Source organism: Pteronotus mesoamericanus, unplaced genomic scaffold (assembly GCF_021234165.1).
Source record: "Pteronotus mesoamericanus isolate MK-2021 breed Mesoamerican mustached bat unplaced genomic scaffold, CSHL_Meso_final contig_65, whole genome shotgun sequence".
Lineage (NCBI taxonomy): Eukaryota > Metazoa > Chordata > Mammalia > Chiroptera > Mormoopidae > Pteronotus > Pteronotus mesoamericanus.
In genome coordinates this window covers 1,590,835-1,618,597 of record NW_026555228.1, presented here as the reverse complement: position 1 = coordinate 1,618,597, position 27,763 = coordinate 1,590,835, and positions in this window count along the sequence as shown.

Genomic DNA, 27,763 nt, shown 5'->3' with positions numbered 1-27,763 from the left:
CCCACTGATGGGGCCTGCTGACCGTCTCCTGGCCAGGTATTATGCACGGCTCCCCTCTGCATCCACCCGTGCCCTTCCTTGGACCTGGCATTGTGTCTTTTCTCAGAGATCAGAGTGCCACGGATGCCATGACACTGGGCATCCCCTTCCCAGGCAGCAGGGATTTCCACGCTTTTACTCTCTAGTTGTCCATCTCATACATCATTTCCTCTCAGCACCTTGGGTCCTTCATCGTTCGACTCCCCCGCTGGACATGCATCCCCAACATCTCTTGAAAACTCCTTGGAAAAGCAAAGTCTCAACCTGGCCCCAGACCTACTGAGTCTGAAATGCTGGGGCTGAGGGCTGGTAATGAGTATTTTAACAAGCCCAGTCCATAATTCTGATGCACAACCCAAGTTTTGCAAGTGTTGACCTAGATTATATGTGACCTCTGGAAGAGACTTATTTTTCTCCTGATACAGCAATAGGGAATGGAGGTGGTAGTTCTGTAACAGAAGCTAGATTATTGGATTAGTCCTTTTTCCTCGTTTTGTTTTCTTTTTCATTTGTGAGTACAGCCTTTCCGGTAGCTGTCTCAGGTGGTTCCTCTACCTGGGTAGAGGCGATGGTGCCAGGGAAGCTTCATACTCTGAAGGAGAAATGAAAGGAGAACTTTCAAGTTCATATTTGGATGCTGATGTCAAACAGGATTTTGCAGGGAGAAAGTAGCCTTGTGAGCCAGACTACGGTGCTGAATAAGAACTGCCAAGTTCCCTATTCACACGTTTAGTATTCCCAGGGCTGTGCAAATTTGAGCAGGTATGTGCCAGGATTCCTTCTAAAATGGAGATAGCATCATTCTTTGTAGAATAGTTGGGAAGATTAAAGGAAGGGGTTAGAAGTGTCATCACCACAATTACCGCCATCGCTATCGTCATCAACATCATCATCATCAGCGTCATCAACATCATCATCATCAGTGTCATCAACATCATCATCATCAGCGTCATCATCATCGTCATCATCATCAGCGTCATCAACATCATCACCATCAGCGTCATCAACATCATCATCATCAGCGTCATCAACATCATCATCATCAACGTCATCAACATCATCCTCATCACCGTCATCATCACCACCAGCACCATCACCAGCATCACCGTTACTCCCAGCACCATCAGCACCATCGTTGCCATCACAGTCACCATCACCATCGCCATCACTATCATCATCATCACCGTAACCAACATCACCATCCCCACCAGCATCATCACCCTTATCAGTACCATCTCCTGTTGCAATAATAGAACAATTTGTTGACCTGCACTTTATTGGAGATACCCAATCTGACCTTTTTCGAGATACACATCACAACCATACCTGTGAATCAGTTGCCTTCTATGCTGCGTTATACGCTGTGTAATTGCCACCTTCGATTCATACCTCACGTCGGTCCTTCACGTATTTTTAGAGAAAGTTAATCCTGTCATCTAGAAGAGGAACACTCTTTCTGCCAGGGTGGCACCGTATTGACCTTTGCAAAGTGTCTGGAAGTTTCTCACACTGCCTCCTTGGAGATTGTTCAAATCATTCCATTTCTGTAGTCACTCTTGTTAATATTTGGGCACGGCCAAATAGCTCTGCTTCTGGAAAGTGTCCTGGAAAATATTTTTCCTTCTGAGCACCAGCCAACGACTCAAACCTGTCATGCGGATGGAATTTATAAAGCCTCGCAGGCTGAGTAACATCGTTTGCCTTGCCGTTTGGTCTTAAGTATAAGAACTTGGGGTGCTGTGCCTGTGTGTGCGGAGGTGTTCCCAGAGGGGTACCGTTGGTTTGTGCTAACGCGAACCAATGAATCTCTGTGGCGTCCGTCGTTAGTAGGTTGACCGACTCATCCTAGCTTCTAACCCCAGGGGCCTGGGGAAACTGGGGCCATGAGTGACCGTCCCTGTTGAAAGCATAGGAAACCCACTTCCAACTTTAAGGTCTGTGATACCATAGAGGCAGGGGCTAGAACAGCAAAGGACGTGGGGTTGAGTCCTCACTCTATCCCAGCTACATTATCTTCCGGTAGCGGGGGGGGGGGCATTTTTTTTATAACTATCCAGGGAATGGCATATTTTTGCGGCGTTTTAAAATAGAGCATATGTGCACACCATTAAATTTCATGAGTAGGCTATTTGCATTTCCCAAATTCTCACTTTTTATCAGGTTGACAGGTATGCAAATGGGGAAGTGACAGGAAAAAACTTCAAGTTGTTGCTAAATCTTCTTAGCATTACCCTGGGCTCGACTAATGTTAAGTCATGTAGAGGAAATGAGCTGTCTCCTTGCCGAGCGTCATCCGGCTGAGCAGGATGCCTGCCCGCATTTTGGGCGCTGCCATGTAAGGCATCCTTCATGATTTTGTACAGTTTCCATTTCTCCGTGAAGAGTTTCCTTAGGCTATTTCATAATGGGCTGCACAGGGACATCTAGCGTAGGAAGCAGAGAAAGAATGGCAGAGGAAACCCAGGCTGATCACCATGGAACGCAATGTCCTAAAGGACATAATGGATGGCACCTTGACACCGCGTTTTCTGTCTCAGACTGCGACTGTCTGCCTTTTCTCAATTAGCAGCAATACACAGCCTTGTGGATATTTGCTCAGTTAGGAAGTCTGAATCATACCGGCGGGTAAATAAACCTGTCTCCGTCGGTGTTGTCAAGACTAACCTTAGTTTCTAGTCGAGACATTTTCTGTCCTGGAGTTTTCTTTTAAAGGACAAATCTCTGGGGAGGTTGTCATGCTAACCCACACATGTGGTGTGTTTGTGGTTGCCATGAGCGGCAGCCACGCACTGCTGAGCTCTGCTTCCATTGCAGTGGCTTCATCTTTGGATGGTGCTGTTACTCGCGTAGGGCCAGCCCCGGTGAGAAGCGCACCGTGGAAAGAATGAAGAGCTCACGTGGGGTGTTGCGTGGGAAATCGCCGTGGGGGGGAAAGAGTGGTCATGAAGGCAGACGTGCAAAACGACGTCGTTTTGATGGAGGGCCAGGGAAACCCAGGATTGCCCAGGCAGTAGCAGTATTTATAACAGAAACCGCTGAAGAAGGACCTCCTTGCACCTGCATTGCAAATGCAACATAGTATTCTGTGTTTTCAAGAATTAACCAAGAGAGTGGGCAACAGTTCATTTTTTCACAGCTCGCCTGTCTGATACATAGGCTATGGGACTTAAGAGCAAAGAGCAGAACGGCTGGGAGGCAGCTGTTTACAAGTTTCAATTTACTAGGTGGTACCATATCTTTTTCTCAGTTGTTCTTATTCCCACCAGAAGTACGTAAGGGTTCTGTAGCCCCACATCCTTGCCCTCATATGCTGTACCTCAACTCCGCCCTCTGTCTTTACATTCTCGCCGCGGACCCCGCCCCACTACTCTGGCTAGGACCAGCACCCTACTGTTAAATGTAAGGTCCAGCCCTGGGCATGTCTTCTGCCTCCCCTTACGTCACGTGCCACCTAACCCGCCCCCTCATGCTGGTATGCATCTGTTGTGGTTCTGCCTGGGAGCTCCCGTGGTCCTCGGTTTTGGGGTTCCTTGATTAACATCTGTTTATCATCAGCATGGATGCCAGCTCCCCGACAGCAAAGCCCACGTTTGTTTTAGTGTCTGCATGTGTCTGCCGCGTTAAGAGCCGTTTTTGGTGAATCGAGAAGTGGAGGAAGCAATAAGCGCAGAGCATTCTGGGTCTTCATTGGGTTCTCTGTGCATGCATTTGTTTACTTTCGGGCAGGATGCTGTTCTTTTCTTGTTTAATATTCTGGTTGGGCTCTTTCTCACCCTGAACATTAGGATGATACAGTCTTTCCCTGTTTCTCTAGAGTTTGAATGAAATTAAGCAATAAACAATGCATGCTAAAATCTGAATCTTCAGGGTACAGCCACAAAAAAAAAAAAAAAAAAGAAAAAGAAAAAAGAGAGACACTTGGAAATTCACACTAGAGTAAAACCCATCAATATTCATGGCAGGGGAATGTCAGATAGGAAGAGCTTAAATTAACTTCAGATAAATATCAAAAGTGTGAAATCCATTAAAATAATTTAAAATCATGAACGCCCATGTTATTACGTGATCATGGCTCTCAGTCCCTAGGAAAATCTTTGTCAATAAAGGCAAGACTGATTCTATTTCGGGCTCATATTTTGTCATGCTATCTTATTATCTGTAATGATTCAATTTGCTGATCATCATTAATATTTATTGACCTTCTCTGATGCCTAAAGCTGTATATTTGGTTAGATGATAATGAGCTGCTTCGTGTGTAAATGTGATGAATGAGGAGTGTTGAAGATCAGTCTGCACAGGAAAACAATGTCGAGGGCTGTGTGATCCAATGTGAGAACCACGCATAGGGCTGCATAGCGTCAATACAAATCCATTTAAAGTAAATTAAATAAAAATTCCTCCCTAAAGATCCACCAGGCACATTCCAGGCGCTCAGCAGCCATCTGTGGCTAGTGGCGGCTGCCCTGGACTGGCCGGACGAGGAGCGATCCATTGTCTCAGAAAGTTCTATGAGAGAAGGCTTGTCTAGGGAACTTCATTAACTGCATCCTCTATATAAATGGGAGGATGCTTCATTGTTTTTTAAAAAAGAATTCAACTGGATTAGGGAAAGTTTAGTAGGCACAGAAGGGCAGTCAGTGTCCCAGGGCTCTGTGCCGCTGCTGCGTCGTCTCGATGAGCAATCAGCAAAGTGCCCCCGTGTGCTCTGGCCTCACCCTAGCGTTTGAGAATGCAGTGACATTAGGACAGCGCCATCCTCACTCAGGTACGTCCGGTGTTTGTCTGCCTGTGCCCGGCGACGGCAGAGTTGGGCGGTCATGGGAGCGACCATGCGGCTTGCCAAGCCAAGAACTCTCTCCTTTCAGAGCATGCCTGTGGAACCCCGATGGGGTCCCTGCGTCCCACTCCCCACGGGGTCTCGAGCGGTTGCCGAGCTGCCCCAGAGTGAGCCATGAGGGGTCTGCGGGAACAGGGGCCCTCACTCCCCAGAAGGGGCGACGGGCTGTGCGGGTCGTCTTCCGGGCTTTGGAGAGCCTTCCTCTGGAAAGGGGAAGAAGAGGACATGGTAGCTAGCACCAGTGCCAAGGGCGAGGGACGGTCCATGTGTGGGGACAGGCTTTGAACAATCAGGCCGTTCGATGGATAAGGAAGTAATCGCTTTCGAAGATAGCTCGCAGCCTCCATGCGGCACAGGTTGGTGTCGAAGCAGGGTAAGGATCTCGTGGGCGTCTGTCGAGGAGACTCCAGCCTACCTGGAGACGGATCATGTCCTCTCCCAGGTGGACCTTTCTCCTCACAGGTCCCCAGGAGGCTTTGAGAACAACCCCTTTGCAGGAAAAATTCCGTTTCACAGGCATGCACAGGACTTCCACGCAGTGACTTCAAGAACCCCTGAACTATGCATCTCTTAACGCTCCAAGAATTCTTCCAGTTATCGAATTCTGTGACATCAAAAAATATCTTCAATCGTACAAAATCTACGTGTAAAAATGTTGAAGATAACTCCTAATGATCAGTCTAGGGGTGTGTGGTACAAAGTTGGGACATGTTCAGGACCAACGAGCACGTGCCCTGGAACACACTGCCTGTGGGAACGTCAGACCAGACACAGTGCCTGCAGCGCCAGGCTCTCACGGTCCTGGCTCGCTTAGCTGTCCACTGAAGGTGGACATTTAAATTCCCAAACAATGGAGCCTGTGTGAAACATCCATATCTGCGCAGCATTTTCTTAGAGTTGCGGCCATTAACTTTTGTTTAGCGCCATCCCACTGACTGACTTTATACCCAGCTTCAAATCTTGCGTCTCTTTGGAAATATCTACCAGCTCACCACGGTGGTATTGGATACCATTCGCTTTGCCTTTCATTGTTAAAACGCTTTGATTTCCTGGGTGGCTTAGATTTAAACCTAGATATTTTAAGAAGGCCAAATCAAGTCGGAAGAAAAGTCTATAAATGAAGAATGTCTTAATATTGTTACGGGCATTTATTATATATCCATATCATATCGTAAGAAGCCGTAATAGCACCATTATACTCTGCAATTACATGCTTCAGTGGCAACTTACCATACGTTTACTGTAATTACGCCATTTGACTAATTACAGCAATTATGCCACTTAGTGGCTGGAGTCTTAGCACTGAATTCCATTGATTGGGTGGATTTGCTTTCTCCCTCCTTCCAGGAGGTTTTGTGCTTGGAATCTGTTGAGTGTCGTAGACCGGAATTCTGTGTTGCTAGGTTTTCTCCATTTCCAGCGGTGATGTTGAGGTTTGGGGATGGGTGCATTGTTTACATTTTTCTTACCGTATTAAAATGTCCGAAGGGGGACTGGCTGTTCTTGTCCTGCCCAAGCACAAGGACTGCTGGGCTGTTGGAATGCACCCTTGTCTCCAGACCGGGGACTCCTTCTGTGTCCTTTCCAGAAGCCATGTGGTTGGGCTGAACCAACAGGCTGCTTAATGAAATGAGAATCAGTGTGGCCACTTAGTAAAAAGACAGTCCATCGGCCTGATGCTCTCTCATTGCTCTGACCCCTCATTAAGCTAAATAGTATTTTTTTTTTTTTAAGCATCGTACAGCTAGAGTTCAAAGGAGGGCAGTTGCCAATGACTAACACATCCTGCAAGCAGAGGTTCAAGTGCACGTTCCCCCGCAGGTGTGTTATCCCATCCTGTGTCACAGAAGGCACGGTGCCCACCTCTGAGGGGGACGGCAAGCACTTGGGACACAGGCCCCAAGGTCAAAGACTATGTGGTCCTCTTCTCAGGCCCGTGGGGAAAAGTCGGACTTCCGATGAAATCCCATACAAAAACCTTTTCAATTCCATAAATCAACTTAAGTCTCATTGCTGTTTACCTTTGAGAAGAAACCAAGGAGTCGTTGGGGTCGGGTCCCGTCTTCTATGTCTTCTCCTCAGTCACAGCGTCAGCCAGCAGGGGTTGGGGGGTGGGGAGTTGGGGGGCTGCAAGGGAGGGGACCCGGACATTATTTGGAAGGCCTGGAAGCAATGTGAAAGCGGTTAGACTTTAGAAAACCCACTCAATGTCCAAACCTCAGTTTTCTCCTGTGTAAGAAGGGAACTAAAAATAGCAACCTCACAGGGCTTTTATAAAAGTTAGGTGAGAACAGGAAAGCTCTTCCTGAGCTATGTCATATACAAATACATGGAACTTTTGCCTCCTGTGTTCCCAAGGGAAACATGCACTGCAGGAAGAAATTCATACTCTTTTCCTCAAGAGTCAAAGTCCTGAAATAAGATGCAAGCAATTGCATGATATGAATATCTAGAACTTTTTAGAGCATTTTCCCATCAGTTTCATGGATTAAACTAAGAAGCTGTGTGGAGTTGAGTTCCTTTTTTGAAATTAGAATACGAAGAATTAGATGACCACATGAAACGAGTTGGGACTTGAATATAGATCTTAGAAAAAGTATCAAATATTTACCAGTAATGAAAGTTTTATAAACAACCTAAGAACACAAAAGAATGTCACCTCATATCAACTTTAGTCTTTGGTATTTAGGTTGCAATTTCTACTTCCAAGTTGCCTTCAATCATTAATGAGTTATGAAGCAACAAAGTATTTTACTAAGATGACAGAAACAAGAGTAGAATAGAATGCACACATATGTCTTCGTTTTAATTTGATGGTGCAGTACTAGTAATGAATAATCATTGATATTAATAGGTATTCATATAATACTTATTATTTCAATATATTCTGAGTGATAACTTAGAAGGCAATCCATGTGATTACTTTGTATTTCTAATTCAACAGCGGCACACTTTATGAAGCTGTGTCCTGCATATTTATTGGTTTCTTTTGGCTACTCTTATCCTCTTAAGAGCTCATTTTTATGGGTTTGAGCTTACTCAGCTGTTGTGAGTACCCAGAACCCTTCCAGAATAACTCAACATGGCTTTAGAGAGTTATCTTTAGTCTGTGGTCTTCCTTGTCTGCCAAGCCCATAAAATAATAATTCCCAAGGGGCAATAATGATTGAAATAGGCCTAGTTATTCTATAAGCCATAGAACTGTGAATGAAAAGCAAACCAACCAACCATGAAATGGTATTTCCTCTAGTATTTCCAGCAAAACTTGTTCTCATTGTCCAGGAAGTCCTTTGGACAATGTTTGCCTAACAAAGTAGAAGGGCTGCACTTTGCTTTGTTGATGAATAGCCAAGTCCGAGTTCAGTCTGAGGAGTGAGTTCCCAGAAGGTCAACCGTGGACGGTGCCGCTTAGCACCCTCTGCTGCCAGCACTGGGTCTTCCCTTTTGGATGCGAGTCGGCATTTGCCTGCACGTTCCCTGTGCGCATGCCATGCCCTGGTGCCCAGCTCGCCGTCTTGTACCTGAGGGCGCATTTCATCAAAGTCCTTTAACACGCTTCCAGAATGGGACCGCTGTCGGGCTGTAGTTTGTCCGATATAGGTTATCGTTGCCTCCCTTTCCAGCAACCAACACAGCACCGTGAGGCAGCCCGAAATTGCCTCCATGGCTTTGGTGCACTATTGGGGCTCAGGGCCGATGCAACGGACTGAAGCCAGCTCCCCACATGCAGACCTTGGTTCTTTGTCTTACATAACCGTGACAAAGTGTTCGGACACGTAAATGATTCCTCATTTCTCTGGAACACAATCGGGGTCTGCCATTTTGATTTATGGTGTTGGATCCTGTTTTTGTTTCAGCACGCCGTTCCTTGTTTCTTTCTTTGATTGGGAATATAGAATACCAGGTATTAGATTTGGGCAGCCCTGGTTTACCCATTTACTAGCTAACTCTTGGTAACTCACATGCTTCCCATCATACTTACATTTTTCCTTTGAACAATGGGGATATTAGTTTCTATCTTAAAGGGTGGTTGTAAGGGTTAAAAAATAATAAATGGAGAGGGTTTTTCACAGCACGTAGGACATAATTGTTACTTAATGTTGTAATTGCTTCTTTTTCCATTTTTCTGGTGGCTTCCTAGAGAAAAATCTATTTCTTTTCACTGAACATCTGTCCTTATCCTCTGTATTTTTCACATGTGTGATTTCTCTGTTCTTTTTCTCCGAAGTCTAAGGCTATCTGTTGTTTGCTTTTGTCTTCCCCAACGGAGGCTGCTCCCTTGCCCAGCTACGTGGCACAGGCTTCCATTCTGCTTTCGGAATCTCAGCTTCCTGGGGGACATGCTGGCCTGTGCCACCGGGCACCTTTTTCATCTCAGCTGGCATTCGCACGTCACTCTGTGATGTTTTATTTTCTCTTCTTCTCTCTTTGGGGACTTTCCTGGAGGCTGTGGCTTCTTGACCCAACAGCGCAGGCGACATCTTAAATCCCAGTAACAAATACTTTTGCTAGCAGAAGCTCCCGTTTTTGACATTTGAAAAGCTCCATGTGAACTTTGTCTCTCCTTGTTCTTGGAGAAGCAACGCGAGAGCTTTGCTGGCTGTCAGCGGCACCAAAGGAGGGCTTCCTGGGGCTTCGCTGCCCTTGCAGGCAAAGGTCTACACAGGGGTCAGCCCTTCTGCTAGGAAGGGCCGGAGAGGGCTGTGTCAGACTTGGGCGCTCTGCGGCCAGCGCGGTCGGAGAAGGGCAAAAGGGGCCGTAGACCACGGGTGTCCAGCCTTTTGGCATCTCCGGGCCCCGCTCGGAGAAGAAGAGCTGTCTTGGGCTGCCCATGAAATACACAAACGGCTAATGAAAACAAATAAAATCTCACAATGTTTGAAGTAAATTTACAGTTTTGTGTTGGGCTGCATTCCTAGCCACCCTGGGCCGCAGGTTGGACACCCCCGCTACCCTGTGGGCATGGTCCGTTCCAATAAAACTTTATTCACAAAATTAGTCCGCAGGCCAGACCTAGCCCGGGTGGCAGCTTGCCGACCCCTTGTCCAGACCGTCACTGGCAGGAGGGGAAGGCCCGGGTCTGTGTTGCTCACGGGCCACGGCGTGCAGCACAGTCCCTGGCTCAGTAAAAGTCTGTCGCCCTGCTGAGTCGCGTTCCCTTACGAGCACCTGCAGGAGAGGACAGTGCACCCTTCTCCACCCCACTCCTGTCCGCTAACACACCTTCGTCAGGTGTGGGCCCACGGACATGGCACCTTTCCCGCGACGGGATGGTGCTGCTTGGTTTTACAGGTCAACTTGGCTCCCCTTTGGCGACCGATTGTTTACTCAAACACCAATCGTGATATCGTTGCGAAGGCATTTTTTACTTGTGATTAACATTAACAATCGTTCGACCTTCAGTAAACCAGATTGGTCTCCATAATGGGTGTGGGTCTCAACAAAACCCTCGGGGGCCCTACAAGCAAAGACCGAGCTTCTTGGCACAAGAAGGAATTCTGTCTCCAGACTGCGATGCAGAAATTCGTCTGAGCGGGCAGCCTCCAGGCTCAGGGCTTCAGGCTGCAACATGGGTTCTTCCCCAAATCTCCAGTCTGCCAGCTGGCTCTGCAGACTTCCCATGTACCAGCCCCACAATTATATTACATGGAATATATGGTTGGGCAGATGGGTCATTGTCCTAGGATCTGTCTGGTAACAGCAATGAAGGAATTGATAGCACAGTTGCATGGTTTATTTAAAATGTAACCAGGAATTAGTGTGATGCTGAACACATAGAACTTCTTGAAAATTTCCGTCATTCCCTTTTTGGAAACTGGGATGTTTGCCTAGAGTCTGGAATTTCACCCACTCCCCATCACTCTCAGTCAGATTTGATGATGGCGTTTCTGTGTCTTCACATCTCCGTACGCCAGGATGGAGCTTGCAGGCATGGATGCCTTTTATTTGAAACAATCAAGGGCTCTCTCAGACTCGCTCCTGGTAGATTTTGGTTTCCTGTGGATCATGTTTCCCTGAACGAGTCAGCTACGCATTCAGGACACGGCGCTGCAGGGCTGTACAGCGCCTCTCTGCTCCGCTGAACCTCTTTCATCTGCCCCAAGCGTCAGCTGCTCCGCTGCCTTTGCTCCATGTTCTGCTTCAAGTATAGTGTTAAAAATCAGGTTCGTCTTAGAATTTTTGCCAAACCTGTGAAGTGATTCCTGGGAATGTACCATCTGGTGTATTATGGGGAGTGAGAAGCAAAAAAATATTGTGAAAATGTGTGATGTGGTGATGATTCAGGCGGATAAGGCAACATGCCTTTTGTGCTTTTTCCATTCCTCTTGATGTCTGATCCCCTTCCTAGCATTTCTGGAGAGAAGCACTCGGTTCGTTCTGGAAACACCGAGAGGGAAGAACGTCCGCCTCTCCTGAGCTGCTTCCCAGCATCTTGACCAGGAGGCTTGGGCCTTCGGTAATATGCTGGCTAGTGTATGGAAGGCAGGCTTATCTAGAAGCCTGTTAGTCTTTAAATCACTTCTAAGAACTTAATTTGGAGGGAACCAAGTAGAAATTTACATGTGAATGGCATTGACTTCATTAGCATGTCTTGGCGTGTGGAGGAAGGGGGCTTTCCAGCTCAGGAGGAAAGCCTGCTCTCAGAATTTGCAGTTCTGAGCGAGCAGTTTGCTAATGGTATGGCAAAAGCTGTCTTTGCTGTGGGGAAATCGGTGCTTTTCTCTTGAGTTCGAGAAGGAGAAGGGCTGTCTAGTCTATTCTACCCCAGGCAGCTCACAGGCGGACGACTTGCTCATGCCCTTCTACGCTGATAAATCACCTGAGTGCTGGAAATGGCATTTTTGGCTGTAAATAAATTACATCCTATCATAAACCATCGTATTCGGTGCCATTTTTCCAGAGCAAGTGAATAAACATTTACCAAGCACTTAGTGGTTGAAAGCTGTGTGCAAGGCCCGAATCATACAAGCTTCTCAAATATCTTTGTGTATGACACGACCGTTGGAGCGCAGACTGAAATACTGGCCAGGTCAGATGCAGACCCTAGCTTGCATAACGCGATGTAGACCCGCACGCCTTTCTGAGTCCAAGTCCTGCCTTCCCGGCCTGCTCTGTGCCTTCGTAGGTTTTCCAATCTGTCTGGCGAGACGAAAACTACCTTTCCCAAAGGGCAGATGATTCTGTGAGCCCTCCGTTGTACACAAGGTCCAGTGAGGGACAAAGGCCACCGAGGCCATGGGCAGCGGCGGGGTGGGAAGCCGGAGCGCGCAGCAGCAATCTAGGACGTCTTCAGCGTGTGCCCTTGCCGCCTGGTCCGGCGTTCCTGCGAGCACGTGCGAATGCACCTGTGAGAGGGGGAAGGGCCAGGAAGTCTGTGCCGGAGAAGAAGGACCGTTGCAGCCACGCACTGTGCTCAGACCACCACTGCTGTCCACTTGGGAAGGCTTTCCTCCTGTTCTCTAGCATCTTAACGTTCCAAAGCACTCACAGCACAATTCACTTTTGCCTCGGTCGCGGTGGCTACCTGGAGGATGCTTTCTGCAAGGCGGGATTTATTTCCGAAGCTTTATTTATTAACGCTTCGTGGGCATTACGGCCGCGCGGATGACGGTTCCACGGTGGGCAGCCGTCAGCCGTCCGGGCCCGGGTGCGCCAGGCCCTCGGCCTGCGTGTCCCAGGCGGGAATCATGGCCGTGACGAGGCTGCTGTCTGTTCTCCTGCGCGCGCGGTCCTCCTCTCAGCCCGGGAGGCTGTCCGGGCAGCTGCCTCCTGGAGGTCTCTCTGCCCGCTGGCCGTCCTCCCCGGCCGCTCTCAGATTCTGGAAGCTGTCCTCCGTCCCCATGGGCCGTGTCTGCTGCTGCGCCAGTCACTTGTAAGGGCTCACGCGAGTGGATCAGGCCAGCTCAGATGGTATCCCTTCAGGTTCCTTCCCGGTCAGCTGGCCAGGGAGCCATCTCTGGGCAGATGGCTGCTGTACTGACGGGCCCTGCCACCCACGAGGCGCGGGGATTAGCTAGGGTGTGTACCCTCGGCGGGAGGGCTCGTGGGGTCCATCTTGTACTTCCGTCCAACACAGGCCGGGGACAAGATGGTGAGGGAAGGACACGGGCCTCTGACAGGGAGACCGAAAGGTTTTGCCTTGCACGCCCACGAGGGGCCGCCTGGAGGAGTGTGAGGCCGCCCTGAGGCTGCGTGGGAAGGGGTGCAGCCAGGACTGGAGGGCGGCATCTGCAGGCCCACCCCTGCCTTTTGGGGCTGCTCACGGCACGTAGCAGCCCCTGGCTCACAGGTCAAGAGGTACCCCCACTATTGCAAGGAGGATCTGCATACATATGTGCATGGCAAGGGTGTAGATCACATAAACAATTGATTTCACCCTACATTCGCGTATCGGTTCCTCAAATGCATTTGAGAGTCTGTTTGTCTCCTATGGGGGCTGTAACAAATGACCGCAAACTTAGTGGCTTGCAGCGACACAAAGAGATGACCTCACAGTCCCGGGGGTCAGAGTCTGAAATGGGTCTCAGACTAAAACCAAGGGGTTGCCTGGGCTCCTTCTCGTGAGAGCGTTTCCTGACTTCTAGAGCTCAGTCCCCTGCATCCGCTGCCTCCTGGCCCTTTTTCCTCCCATCAAACTGACCACCCCACATGCGATGAGTAAAATACACACTTCTGGGAAAGCATTGCTCAAATTGAAAAGAAAAAATATCCACCATCAGTTAGGACTCCTGTCTTTTGTTGTGGATGAGAGGACTCTGGATTCCTGTGAAGCTGCGCAGTTGTGTGCCTGCTGCAAAGACTGGGGAGGGACAGTGATGGATGAGGGGGGGCAGCTTCGGGGAAGGCACCCTGGGACCCTGGGGGTGAGCGGCAGGGCACTGGGAACCGACCCCACACAGCCACAACCAGGAAGAGGACAGAACGGAAGACGCACAGATGGGAGGACGCGGAAGACAAATTTCGCTGAATTCCCAGCTCTGGAACAGTGAGCCCCCCTCCTGAAGCCTCAGCCTACATTGCGCTTTTTGTTTATTTTGGTCTTGGCTCCCAATGAAACATGAGGTTGTCATCAGAAATTTGGTGCATTAGCATTCAGTGTCTTCAGAAATTTACTGCCTGAAAATCACAGGGAGAACCGTGAGAACAAGGATTTTTTTCCCCTTTACCGAGCAATTAAATGTGATGAATATGTTATACACAATGGTGAATGTTGGAATTAATAAGCTGAAATGTCAGTGCATGACTATTTGTATACTTGACATCTAATAATTACATCATTAATCATAAAAAAATTCTGGCAATCTTAAGCAGAGAGCATTTATAATTAATTTTCTTGCCCTGGAAAGTCCAATTCATTCCACAGTCAAAAAGAGTCAGCATTAATTTCTTTTCTACCAGCCGTGGGCCACAAGTTAATGTATTAAAATCAGAACATTTACAATAACAGACTAATTAAATTATTTCCTCTACTGTAGTAGAAAAATGCATGGAGCTTATGCTGATAATCAGTCACCACAATAAATGCCATTTAATTCTCCTTGAAAGTCAAGTTCTTCCCAGTGGCAACTTTAAACTGTCAAGTGGGATGAGAAATTCACTTTGCTAGAGTCATAAGGAATATTGACTTTTGCATATCATTATTGTTAATATGCTTTAAATGCAACTGATAGGGAGCTCATTAAAATAATATTTTTCAATAGATGAGTTCGAGTCATCAGCAGATGAATAAAGCAAGAGGAAATTATTTTCACTCTGTAGAACGAGTGGCGTTGGAAATGTGTGTGCTCATACACTTTCCATGACAAATATAATTCAGTGAACAAGATACGTATTTTTGAGTGGAAACACAGAGCGTTCATGACAGCTTAGCACTTTGGGGCACGATTTGGGTCGCCGGGAGCAATCGAAGGAATGCGAGGATATCAGCTTTGAATGTTCAAAAATATGGCAGAAGAAAATAAGTTGTCTGGAACAGTTGTTCTGAAAACATTAGCCAGAAAAAAATGACAGAGGAAGCGCCAATGGATGAAAGATGTCTAGGTGAGGATGGGTTCTAAAGGTGTAGGGAAAAAATCAGGGTGTAAAAAGGCCTTTTTTTTTTTTTTTTTGCACAGCATAACAATAAAGAGAATGACATGACACAAATTGATTCCAGGGTCCTGAAAAGGTAAGAGAAGATAAAGATACTGTTTTGGTGTCTCTAAGATCCAAAGGCTGTAAGATAATCTCATCCACTCTCTGGTAGGAAAGGAATCTACCAGAGAATTGTGCACTCAAAACATCCCCCCAAAGCATACACAGAAACAGTTACACACACACACACGCACATGTGCACATGCGGACACACACACACACACACACACACACACCCCTGCTGAGCCAGAATCCGTATTATGACTAGCTCAAAAATTTATACTGATTTTGGGTCATCACGTGTGAGTTTGAAGTATGTAATTTAATAATTCAACCACCACTGCTTAATCATCCCAGAAAAGACAATTATTTCTGTCTTCAGAAGACTTTTCTTGCTCTATGCGTTGCAGGAATTGTTTATCTTTTGTGAACTTTGATATGTGTGTTTGGTAGATGTGGGTAGAGGTAACAGAATTCAGCTGAGCTTATATATTCCTTGCAAAGTTAAACTAAAACAAACCTTGACCAGCTTATGGTAACAGTTGATTATTTCAAATTCCAGGTGTAGAAGGTTTGACTTGGAGGGAGAAATGGTCCTTGGGAACGCTTGCGAAAATGAGTATATATAGATTATATATTGCATTTTCTATGCCAAGAACATAATCAAAGCATTTGTACCAAAAAAAGTCACTGTGCCAGTTCTAAGATTATATTACAGATTGTGATTCAGAGAACTAAAAAGGCCATTCCTTGCAATAAACTAGAAATTCTTGAGCACGTGTGAACTCTGTTTTCAGCCAGGCATGCTCTTCCTGTGGGGAAGGAATGTGTTATGGAATGAGCTGAGCGGTCATAAACCTTACTGGGCTCTGAACGTTTAACGACCGTGCACGCAGAGGGAAGCCAATATTAATCGCCTTTTTAATTAGGTCTGCCTTTGAGAGAGGGGGGATTTCTGGGAAATAGCGTGTGACTGGACCCTGAAATCTGCCTTTCAGGGGACCAGGAGAGCTGGCCACTTCCCAGGAACTTGGATACCCCCAGATATGAGCACCAAGAAACACTGTATTTCCTTAACTCAAAGATGAGGAAATATTTTTACTGCCTCTTTTTCTCCCTGTCTGCCTTATTTTCTGTTTCAGAAACCAGAACACTTCTGATTCACGTAGTAGGATTTCTTCTCCCTAAAAATCTTTGCTGTCCGATTTTTGCTATGACTTAAAACTGATGGTGTGTTAAACTTAAGGAATGTTGCGAGCAATATGGAGCGTTCTATATGTGTGGCCCATTGCTGCCATAAAGGATGTTCACCAACTCTGCTGTTCAAAACAATGCGCATTGATTATTATATCACGCAGGCTTGCTGAAACCAGTGCGTTGGGTGGGCTGAGTTCTTAATGAAAGAGCGCGTGCCCAGGTTCCTGCACATTGTTGGCAGAATTCAATTTCCTGGTGAGGTAGGAAATCCCCATTCCCTCGTGGCTCTCAGGCGGGGATGCTTCTTGGCTTCTAGAGGCTACCCTCACTCCCGGTCCCTCACGTCTTCAAGGCCAGCGATGGCAGGTCACGTCCTTCTCAGACCTCTCCCGCTCTCTTCTGCTGCCTTTGTCCGAGCCCAGCTGGGAAAGGTCTTGTGCTTTTAAGGGCTCCTGCGATTAGGTTGTGCCTGGCAGGTAACCTGGGAGAACCTGCCATCTCAGAGTCCTTTACTGATCCCATGTACAAATGATCCCATGTATGAGTGATCACAGACATTTGTGATCCCATGTGTGAGTGATCACAGGTACAAGTGATACCATGCATGAGCGATCCCGTGTGCGAGCCCTCACTGGTGCAAGTGATCGCATATGTGAGTGATCCCATGTATGAGTGGTCATGGGTATGACTGGTCCTATGTATAAGTGATCCCATGTAGGAGTGACTTCGTCTATCAGTGAATACAGGTATTTGTGATCTCATGCATGAGTGAGCCTGTCTGTGAGATCCCTATTGTCTTGGAACATCAGGTATTCCCAGATTCCGGAGACTGCAGCATGGACATCTTCCGAGGCTATTATTCTGCCTGAACAAACTGTAAAGCATGTTAAAGCCCTGGGGCCGGGCCAGACAGCAGCCTGCGGAACGTTGTGCGCACAACAGAGCCACCAGGGGGCACCCAGGTAGGGGTGGGAATGCGGCCCTCATTCTCGCTGTGGAGAGAGCTGCTGACGCTCTCCGAGGCAGACAGGCAAGCACACAGGGCGTGGATGCCAGCACACAGGGCGTGGATGCCAGCCCAGAGGCGTCTTCATCCTGCAAGGAAGCAGGCAGTGGGCAGAGAGACATGCGTGCGGGGCGCCTCGCATCCGGTGTCGTGCGCGGTGCCTGTCGGCAGCTGATGGTGAGGCTGAAGTGCCGCCCGGGCTCTGGCGGAGCCCTGAGCAGCTTATTTCCTAACATCCGCTTCATTGAACAACAACAACAACATAATGTTCTCAGGGAAATGGGGCTGTATTTCCAGACAATTGAACATTCTTTTATTACCCTTTCATTAAAGAATTGCCCTAAAAATGCAGCTCCTCTGGGGGTCCGTGGGGTGTAATAAAGTTCTAAAATCTAATACTCCCTACGATGTTTGGAGAGACGACTATTATTTTTCATGGTAAAGAAAATACCGCTTTTTTAATGAGCTATATCATTTTTACCCTCGATGTTGGTGTTGCGGACGGGCCTCCATGTGGCAGCATGATGAATTTAAAGGCCATTCTGTGACTGTAAGAACCACAGAAAATGCCAGATGAAACACCTCTTCGGTAAGGGCAGCCGCTGACCTGCCTGGAGAAAATTGGATTGTAAATTTCCACATACCTCACTGCATGGCTCTGTACTGGAAACGTGCAAACATTTTTATAACCCCGACTTGCACACAGCATACTTAATTTTACAAAAGGCATATTAGTAATGCGAGTTGTATATGACCTCCTTGAGTAAAAGATTTCATATCAACGATGACAACACTTACAGAAAATATCTGCATATTTAACTGTGTTTACATTTGCTTTTGTTTTGCCATCTAAGCTCCATAAAGTTGAAGTCTCCAAGTCTTCATTTAAGCCCCAAGCCTCCAGTTCTGCCGATGGCTATTTCTGAAGACAAGCTGTGATTTTTCAGCCGAAGCAAGGTTGGGTAAGAAGCTGAAATGAAGAAAATCCTGCCTGTAACGATTTCCCAGTCTTCAGAGAGTCAGTGAAAGATTTCATGGGACCAAAAATGATGTTATTTATGGCATGCAGCTTGAAAAGTGCAAAAATGGACTTTTGGGTTGTATTTAAAGAAAATGTAAGCAGAGATTATTGCATTTCCATAGGTAGCGCGGTTTTCGGCCCGAGAACAAAGCTGCCTACACAATGGGGGTGCGGTGATCGAAGTGCGCAGCCTCTGCCTTGCGGGACTGCGGCCCCTGAATTCTTCAGATGGAAGACACAAGTCACTGCAGTACCTGTTCCATTCACTGCTTTGCAATACCTGCCATATCTCTCCAAACCCACGTGCGGCTTCTCTCTGTCATGGGTGGAAGGCGCTCTTTCCCCTCAAGACTTCCCAGGCTCCGACTTCTCACGATGATTGTTTTCTCTCATTTCCCCCCAGGCAGCACTGTCCTGTGGTGAGCGGGGACCTGGGTTCCAGTCCTGGGGCCTGCTGCCCTCTGCTCTTCGTTGTCACTTCTGTTGAGTGGTGCCGTACAAATGCGGATAAGGAGATCTCTTTCCAGTGCGATGACTTTGAATGGCTGGCACCATGGATTTGCCCTGTGCCTGCCCAGTGTCTCCCCAAAGAAAGACCTGTCAGCCAGAGCTGCCCCCAGACTCTGGGGCCTCAGGGATGTCCCCAGCGCAGTGTGAAACCTGGCAAAGCAGCCGCAGCCCCCGGTTGGCGCTGCCCTTGGAGATGAGCTTGCATGACGAGAATGGAAGGAGGGCCGTGCACGGCAGCGCAAGCCTGGAATAAGGCTGTAGCTCCCAGGACACGGCACCACGCCCGGCGGTGTGTAGGAACTGGGCATCTCAGGCCTGGCGGGCTTTTCTTCTGCAAGACAACAGCCAGAGGAGAGCAAGTCGGGGAGACGGCAATCCATACAATCGCCCGCGCAGGGCTTGCGGGCCCGTGGCATAGTCACGCGGAGCTTCTGAAGCTGCTGTTCACTACGTGAGTCTCGAGTGCCACAGAGAAGCCAACTGGGCAGGCTAGTAAGGTCAGGGAGACTGAACCAAGGGCTGGAATGCTTTTTGAACAAAGGGCTAGGGAGTAAATAGTTTAAGTCTCGTGGCCCACATGCTCTCTGTTGCAGCCACTCAACTCTGCCCTAGCAGCTCAGAAGCAGTCATGGGCAGTGTGTCACCGAATGCGTAGGGGCTGTGTTCCAATAAAACTTTATTTACAAAAACAAGCCATGGGCCAGGCTGGGCCTGTGGGCTGTAACTTCTGCTCTAAGTCATGAACTGAAGACACAAGACACGTCTCTGACGGATGTCAGTATTGACAGTGATTCTGAAAACCTCGTGTCCCACAGCCTCCAGGGGTTGGACTTCCAGTGCGGACATTTCCAGGCCCCATGCCAGCTTCAGGTGTCATCGAATACATGGTGGCCCTTGGATTGAGGGGGCAGGCTGTGAGAATGCACAGGAAGACAATCAGAAGCGTGAGACTTCCTGGAAGCTGGGTCAAAGGGACCGCATACAACACGCTCAGCAAATCGCGTATCATTCCAACGACACGTCACCCCTGGGCCATAATATAAAGATGTTTCACGCTTGTGTTGGGAGTGGAGGCCTGTCCCTGGTGGGCCAAGGAGCCCAGGGAAAGAAGATGCGAATGGTGGCGATAGGCAGCTTTTAAAGGAAGGGGAGAGCAAGGTAGGTTTGAACTGAAGGAAGAAGATGGTCCAGGGAAAATGTTGTTTATTTTAAGAGAGGAGAGATACCATTTTATTTACAGGCTGGTGACAAGAAGCCAGAGATGAGAAATCCAGATGAGAGACAGAGAGAGGCCAATGACTGGAGTGAGGATGTTGAAGAGGCAGCCGTTTGGGGGACTGGGCTTTCATGGGAATAAGTGCGTTTATAAAAAGGGAATAAAAAGAATCTAGAGGCGAGAAGATGAAATGATTCGAACTGACGGCTTCCATTGCTTTCATAAGCAGGGCATGAGGTCGCCCACTGAGGGTGAGCGGGGAGGCCCCGTGGCTGGTGGGCTTCAGGGGAACGAGACCTTCTGTAGCAGGTGCGAGAAGGAAGCAGCAGGAAACCGGGAGGGCTTGCAGGTGGGGCTGTGCGTCTGGACTCAAAGGCATTTGCTCAGACGGCCCTTCATTGTCCTCTCCTGGGTGGTGTTCGCTGGCGTCCATTGTCCGAAAGTGCCCACGGTGGGCCCATTGTGCACGGGGCTGGAGTTGGGGCACAAGACCAATGGCAGGCCCTCCTGGCCCTCGGGAAGGCGTACAGTCAGAGCGTTGCGATGCATCGCCGGAGGAGAGAAACTGTGGTTTTGCAGAGAGAGGCGCACACGTTCACAGGAGGGGTGGGAACACTTGGACCCCTTGCATGCACGCTGGCCTTGCTGCCACCCCCCAAATCTCTCCGGCTCTTTCCACCTCCGCGCATTAAACATTGTATCCATGTCGAGAAGCCTAAGGCAAACCCCAGGCAAAGTGCACGCATCTGGTGCATGCCCGTCGATAAAGCCCTCTTATCACCAGGGAGACGAAGCCAGAGATGCCGAGAGCACCCGACTGCAAGACCAGCAAAAACCAACAAAGGGAGGGATCTAAGCCAACTACTCCTAAGTCATCACGCCTGCCTGACGCAGATTTGCTGACCTTATTATGAGGACAAAAACAGCAACAGCGTCCGAAAAGCTGCCGGCTAACTCCAGCCTAAAAGGAATCCCTTCGTTCTCATACCTTCCCCTCAAAGAAGATCCAACGCTTGCACTCAAAACAAGCGTGTGCAATCCATTAAGGGAATTGATCCCCCTTCCAGGACTGCTTCATGCATAATGGAGCTGTACCTTAAATCAAAAGCTCGTTTTCTGTTGTGGACTTGCAAAGTAACACCATTGTGCATAATGGATCAGATTAACTGAATTATTGCCTGTAGAGTTACCGCTCACAGCTTGCATGGAATCAGCGATAATCATCACCAGTGGGATTAATTGTGCTGAGTCTACGTTCATTTTCCAAAGGAAGCTATAGAACATGGTTTCTTGGTTTATTCAGCAAACGCACAGGGAGCCCGAACCATCTCCTTGGCAGATTGCTCCAAACCCTGTTCCAAACAATTATTCAAAAATTCACACACAACTGCTGACATGGAAGCTTTTTCCAGGTTGAAGAGAAGTGTCCAGTGTCAGATTCTTACAAATCTTACACATGCATTGGCTCCATCTTGAGGTTTTATTTCTTGTTCTGAGTTGGTCTCAGTGGAAACCAGGAGTCACTCAGCTAAGTGACTTCCCATCCGTTCGCACACTATTCCGCAGCGTGCGATGCCGGACAGAAGAATCATGGGCTCCCCGTGACTATAATGGGAGGAAGGACGGGAGTAAGTTTAGTTTAGACGTGGACATTTCTTTCCGAAGCCCAGGCGCACATAGCAAGAGGAGGAGAACAAATACTTCCTTAATCGAAAAATCTTCATAGGTGGCGCCTGGCGGCGACGTCTTTGCCTTCTTAATACATAGCCTTTGCAAAACTTCTAAATACAAATTCCCTTGTTTATTAATTACTCAACACGTATTCACGGTGTGGGCTTGCCACTGTTGTAGTTGCAGGGCTCGAAGATTGGCACCCAGAGATTGGTTGTGTACATTGTAGTGAGTGTCTTGGGGCTGGGGGAGCACGTGCGGGAGGGCGGGGCCGCAGGTGCGGGACACCCAGAGCTCTCTGCCTTCTGGGCAGGACCACCACTGGCTGCTTCCCCCACCCCCGTGTGCTTGTTGTGGGCTGCGAATCGCCACGCAGCTGCATGCGGCACAGCTTGCGTTTGCCTCCCTCACTATCCTCTGTTCTTGCTGCAGACACTCGACTGTGTATTTTTTTTTGACCGTATATTTTTATTCATTTTTTAATCCCTTCTTTAAACTTTATTTTTCAGTTAATACTTTACATTCAGTATTTTCTATTCTTTTCAGAGGTACCGCATGTGGCTGGACAATCGCGTAGTTCGCAAAGTGCTCGCCCTGCTATTCCCAGTCCCCGGGCGGCCCCGTAGAGCTAGAGCGTTACCGCAGTGCTACTCTCTGCCTCCCCTGTGTTGCCTGCACGTCCTCCTGGCGATTCTGGGACGACCAGTTTGTACTCTTCACCCCTTTCACCTTTTGCACCGAGTGCCCCAACCCCCTTCCCCTCTGGCAGCCCTCAGTCTGTCTGTGTCTCTGAGTCTGTTTCTATTTTGTGTGCTCATTACTTTGGTTCTTTAAATTGCGCATATAAGTGAAATCATATGGTGTTTGTCTTTCTCTGTCTGACTTATTTCACTGAGCATCACGCCCGCAAGGTCCATCCATGCTGCCTCACACGGTAAGGTTTCCCTCTCTGCGGATGGCCGAGAGTATGCCCGCACGTGTGTATGTACCACAGCTGTTTTTATCCGCGTGTCTATTGATGGGCACTGGGCTGCTTCCATACTGTCCCTGTTGTAAATAATGCTACAGTGGACATAGGTGCACATATTCTTCCGAAGGAGTGTTTCATGTTTCTTTGGATATATTCCCAGGAGTGGAATTGCTGGGTCATAATGCAGTTCCATTTGTAACTTTTTTGAGAAAATTCCATACTCTTTTCCATAGTGTCTGCACCAGTCTGCATTCCTATCGACAGTGCATGCAGCTCCTCTTTCTTTTCTCTTTCCTCCCTCCCTCCCTCCCTCCCTTCCTCTCCTCCCTTCCTGCCCTTCCTCCCTCCCTCCTTCCCACCCTCCTCCCTCCCTTCCCTCCCTCCCTCTTTCCTTCCTTGTTCCTTCCTTCCTCTTTCCTTCCATCCTTCCTCCCTTCTCCCACTTCTTGATCTTATTTCTGCCACGGATTGCTGATGTCACTGCTGGTGTGTTCACTTCAATTTACCTGCGCAGCCCACTTTCTTTGGAGAATAGCTTCCCGCCTGCCTTTGCCATTCTTCCCGAGCTCCACACGGAAAGGGTTGGGATGCACGCTGTGGGTACCATGTCCCAGCAGGGCCCTGCGGCCTGGGCTGCTGATGAATGGAGCCAACGCGCTGGCCACAGCCAGGGTCCAGGGACGGTGTGTGACCCCAGCGAGGCCCCGCGTTCCATCCAGAAAAGGAAGGAATTGCCTGGTGTCTCCAGATTCGTGGGGCCGGACGTATTTGGCACTCGTATTCCTCTTAGCTGCGAGAGAGACATCGTCCTGACCCGGGAGGGCCAAGGTGCACAGGGTAACATTTCTTCCTCTGCGAGGGCATCCGCATCACACCTGGGTGGCCTGATCCTGCAGCCCGCACCTTGGTTCTTGCCCCGCTGGCCTGCCGCGTTGTTATGACACTGAGCACTGCTTGCAACTAAGGCAACATTCGTTTCTCCCTCTTGGCCGCCCCTCCCCCCACTGGAATGTCTGCCTGATGGCGTTAGAGATCTCATTCTGTTCGGTTTTTCCTCCCCTTTACGTTGACAACTGAAACTGCAGGTGGTTCTTTACAAGAATTCAAGCTGTTTTTAAGGAAGGAAAGAAGGCCTTTTTGAGCCAGGTCCCTGATGTTTGATTTCCCGTACTTTATTATTATAATATTAAATGTAGACTTGCTTGAATACATGGTACTTAAAGAGGCTAAGTCTGCCCTCATGTATTGCTGGAGGGACTGTACCATGGTATAATCACTTTGGAAAACCGTTCGTTTCTAATAAAGTTAATACATTTTTGTGGGAGCTGGAAATTCCATTGGGGGTATGTCACCAAAAGCAATGAATGTTCATGTCTACAGACGACTTCGCAAAGCAGTTCATAACAGCTTCCTTGGTAACAGCCTCACCCTGGAAAGGACCCAAATCAATGTCCATTACTAAGAGAATTTATAAACACTTTATCGGTATAGTCGTACAGTGGACTACCATTCAGCCTTGAGAAGAACAAACGGTGGAGAAACTCAACATGACGGAACCACGAAGTCATTACATGGAGCTCAAGAATCCCAGTGTAACAGTGGCATACCGTCCGCTTCCGTCCGCAGGGAGCTCCAGAGCAGGGAAAGCTGACAAGCGGTAACAGATGTTAGGACAGGGGTCGGGCGGTGAATGGGCTGGTAACTGGGACAGCCAGCGGCAGCCTTCTGGGGGTCAGAGCGTTCTCTCTTGTCACCTGGGTGCTGGTTATAGAGTGATCTACAAATGTAAACAGCCAGGAGGCTCCAGACAATTTCACTTACCTTTCACTCCGTAAAATTACTGCTCAATATATAAAATGCAGTGGGGAAAAAGGAAGATCTGGCAGGTACGTTGTGCCTCCCACAGGCGAAATCAGCTCTAGATAAGCCTTCTTTTGTCAGCTGAGCTCATCAAAGAGAACCCTCAGCCACAGCGTCTTCTCTGGGGAGCCTCGTGGGGGAAACGTAGGAGGGTGACGTTAGAATGACCCCATGGGGAACTTTTAATCCTGTGGAGCCACCATGCTTTCTAAAGCCGCAGAAGGACAACCAGCAAGCAGTAGATATTGATGTATCCTGTACATAAAGGGATTTAAATCCATAATCTCGATTCTCAGACTGTCACCTAATGTCGCAGTGGTTCGTTCCATTTCTCTGTCAGGTCTTTCTAAGGAACTATGTGCCCTGGATCCCCCAGTTAAAAGGCCAAAATGCCACACTCTTCACTCCCAGTGCCCAAAAGAGAGCTTCTGTGTCCTCTAGATGGCTTGCAGGACTCATGTGCCCGTGGCCTGTGGTAGGAAGCCCGAGACATGGGGCGCCCAGCAAAGGTCACTTACCCTCCTGTGTAGAGCACAGGACACGCTCTCGAGTGCGAACTTTCCTTTGCCCAGTTTTTGTAATCACATGTTTTGGTAACCAAACTGGTCAAGTGAAAGAAAATGTCTAGACGCAGTTGCCCCAACTGTTCAGCCATGACGAGAAAGAGTCCACTTCCATTATGACCAGTTGTACAAGTTATTTTCTTTTTATGGCGCTAAAATATAGGTAACATAAAGTATGCTGCTTCCACCGTTTTCAAGTGTACAGTTCAGTGGCACTCATCGCAGTCACAGCTTTGTGCAGCCCTGTGAAACATTTCTGTCGCCCCCCATGTCACCTCTGCACCCACTGATCTTCTCTTTCTTCAGCCCCTGGTAACCTTGAGCCTATGGGTACTTTCTTGTCTTTGAAAAGCAGCTGATGTGATTTTGGGGAGATAACTAATTTCTCAGAATTGAAGGTTCCCTTTAATGCCCTGGGTTGATAAAATTAATCTTCCTGTTTCCCTCTCCATCGCCATAGACATTTGGAGAAATAACTGAATTACCGTAAAACGCTAACCTTTCCAGGAGAAAAAAAGAACATCTTTTTTCGTTTTAAAGGATGGTATTTATTTTTCAAAAGAGATTCACTGCCCTATGAACAACTGTGTGTGTTAGTGTGCACGTGTCTGCGTGTTGCAGGTATTCCCGGTAGAACGAACCCTCTTTGATTTAGGTCTTCTCTCAGACTCTTCGGTACATGAAAACACATGAGTAGAAAAACTTCTTTGACACATTCAAACGTTGCAGATGATTATGGGCAGAGAGCCCGCCACCAACTCACAGCCCTGAGCTATCAAGAGTCAGTTCCCTCCTTGCAGAGCACAGGTGGGGGCCTCCGAGATGCTGTCACCCTCGCGCCACATGGCGGGCGACGCGGGCATTCCCCTGTTATCTTCACCTGCTCCGGTCTTAACAAACTGCGTGAAGCAGAGATAAGATTAAAAAATAATAATAATAAAAGCTCCCTCCTTGGAAGCCCACAGTCCATTTCCAGGTTGTAAAGGCGCAACCACCGTTCGCTGTGTGTGCCCGAGACAGAGCCTCAAGGTCAGAGTCCTCGCTCACGACAAGGGCAGCTGCCGCCGGAACGCGAACCTCCTCTGTGCGCAAGGCTTCCTTCTCCGGACAGTGCGCCGCCTGTTAGTGACGCCATCTTGGATTTCCCGTTCCCTCGCCTCTCAGACGCCATGCTTACAGCTGCAGGTGGGCCATGGAGGGATGTAACCCTGTGATTTGTCCCAGGGAGCCAGCAGATGAACCATCACCGGACGGTCACGTAGTATTGATGGCGCCACGTTCTCAGAAATGCTTTGTCATTTCTTCTTGTCATTGCTGTCTTGGTCCTCCTCCCCCTTTCCTCGGCACGCTCTCATCACAGCCATTCCTTTGTGTAAAGTAGGCAGCCTGTCAACCTCCTGTCCCCTGTCAGCCTGCCCAGAAGGAGGCCTTCCTCCTATTCCAGGACGCCTGTCACGCTCTTGTGCTTTCGGCTAAGTTACAGCTTCATGTCATGTGATGGGTGAGACTAGCTGTTGCATCACATCTCAAGAATGACTTAATACATTTAAGTGTTTTTCTTCCCCAACCTCTGTCCTTCCCAGTAGTGTCTCAGGGGATCGCCTCCAAAGGGGAACTTAATTTGCTGGGTTTTGTATTAAATCAGAGTGATGGTGGGTGAATTGAATTCAGACCTCTAGAGACAGGAGTCGATGCACCCTTTGCCGAACAATAGCTTTTCCTTTTAAGGACAAACATTTCTTGGGCTCCACGTAGTGTGTGCAGACTTCCTCTTTGTGCAGATGCATTGGGCGTGAGCAGAGGGGTGTATAACGCTCAAATGGGAAACTAAATTACAGCTGTGAGTGCTGACGGACAATGTGTGTATGTTTCACAGGTCTCCGGTGACTACCATAGTTTGCCATGTATGATGCACACTTTTTTGCCCAAATTTTCTAGGGGAAAATAAGGATGCACATTATGCGTGGGTATAATGATTACATACCACGGGTATAATAACAGGTGTCATAATCCTGTGTACAATGAGCACAGAAATGTGGGTGTGCCTTACACACAGTGAAATATGATATCTTATATAATCTGTACTGCATCAGACTATACCCCCCAACACACACATATGCATATTCTAGAATTGTAATGTATTTTTTTTAATTTTGGGGGGGATTTTATTTTGTAATTTTTAACAAGATTTTATTTACCTATTTTTAGATAATTTGGGGGGAATTTTAAATCACATTCATAAAGGGCATGTCATCTGTTTGTTCACTCACATGAGACATGTTTCTTTATATTTCTTTTTCTTTTAAATACTTGGGGAAATGGTTTACACTTCTAAGTAGCACAACAAATGGACATATCGTTTGGCTCTTTCTTTGCATTCGTGATCAGTTCTCTCATGTTCATGGGTCACCGAGACATGAGCACCAGGAACTGTTTTCCATGCAGTGAAATTTGGGCTGTGCAGTATTAAGAATTTAGACATTGGTTTTAAAATTCTACTAACCTGCATAATTTAGCTATAGAAAAGCATTATCATTCATTACCTTATTCTGATGAACACCACCCAGGCCGAACTCTCTTGGGGAAATTAAATGAGACTATCTGTTTTATTTTGATAAACTCGATGGCTGTGTTAAGTGCAGTAGAACAAGGTCTTTATAACTTCTTCACTAATATGCTTTAAAGATACTTTAGGCATATTATGGGGTGCTTCCTAGGATATCTTTTCAGGAGAAATCT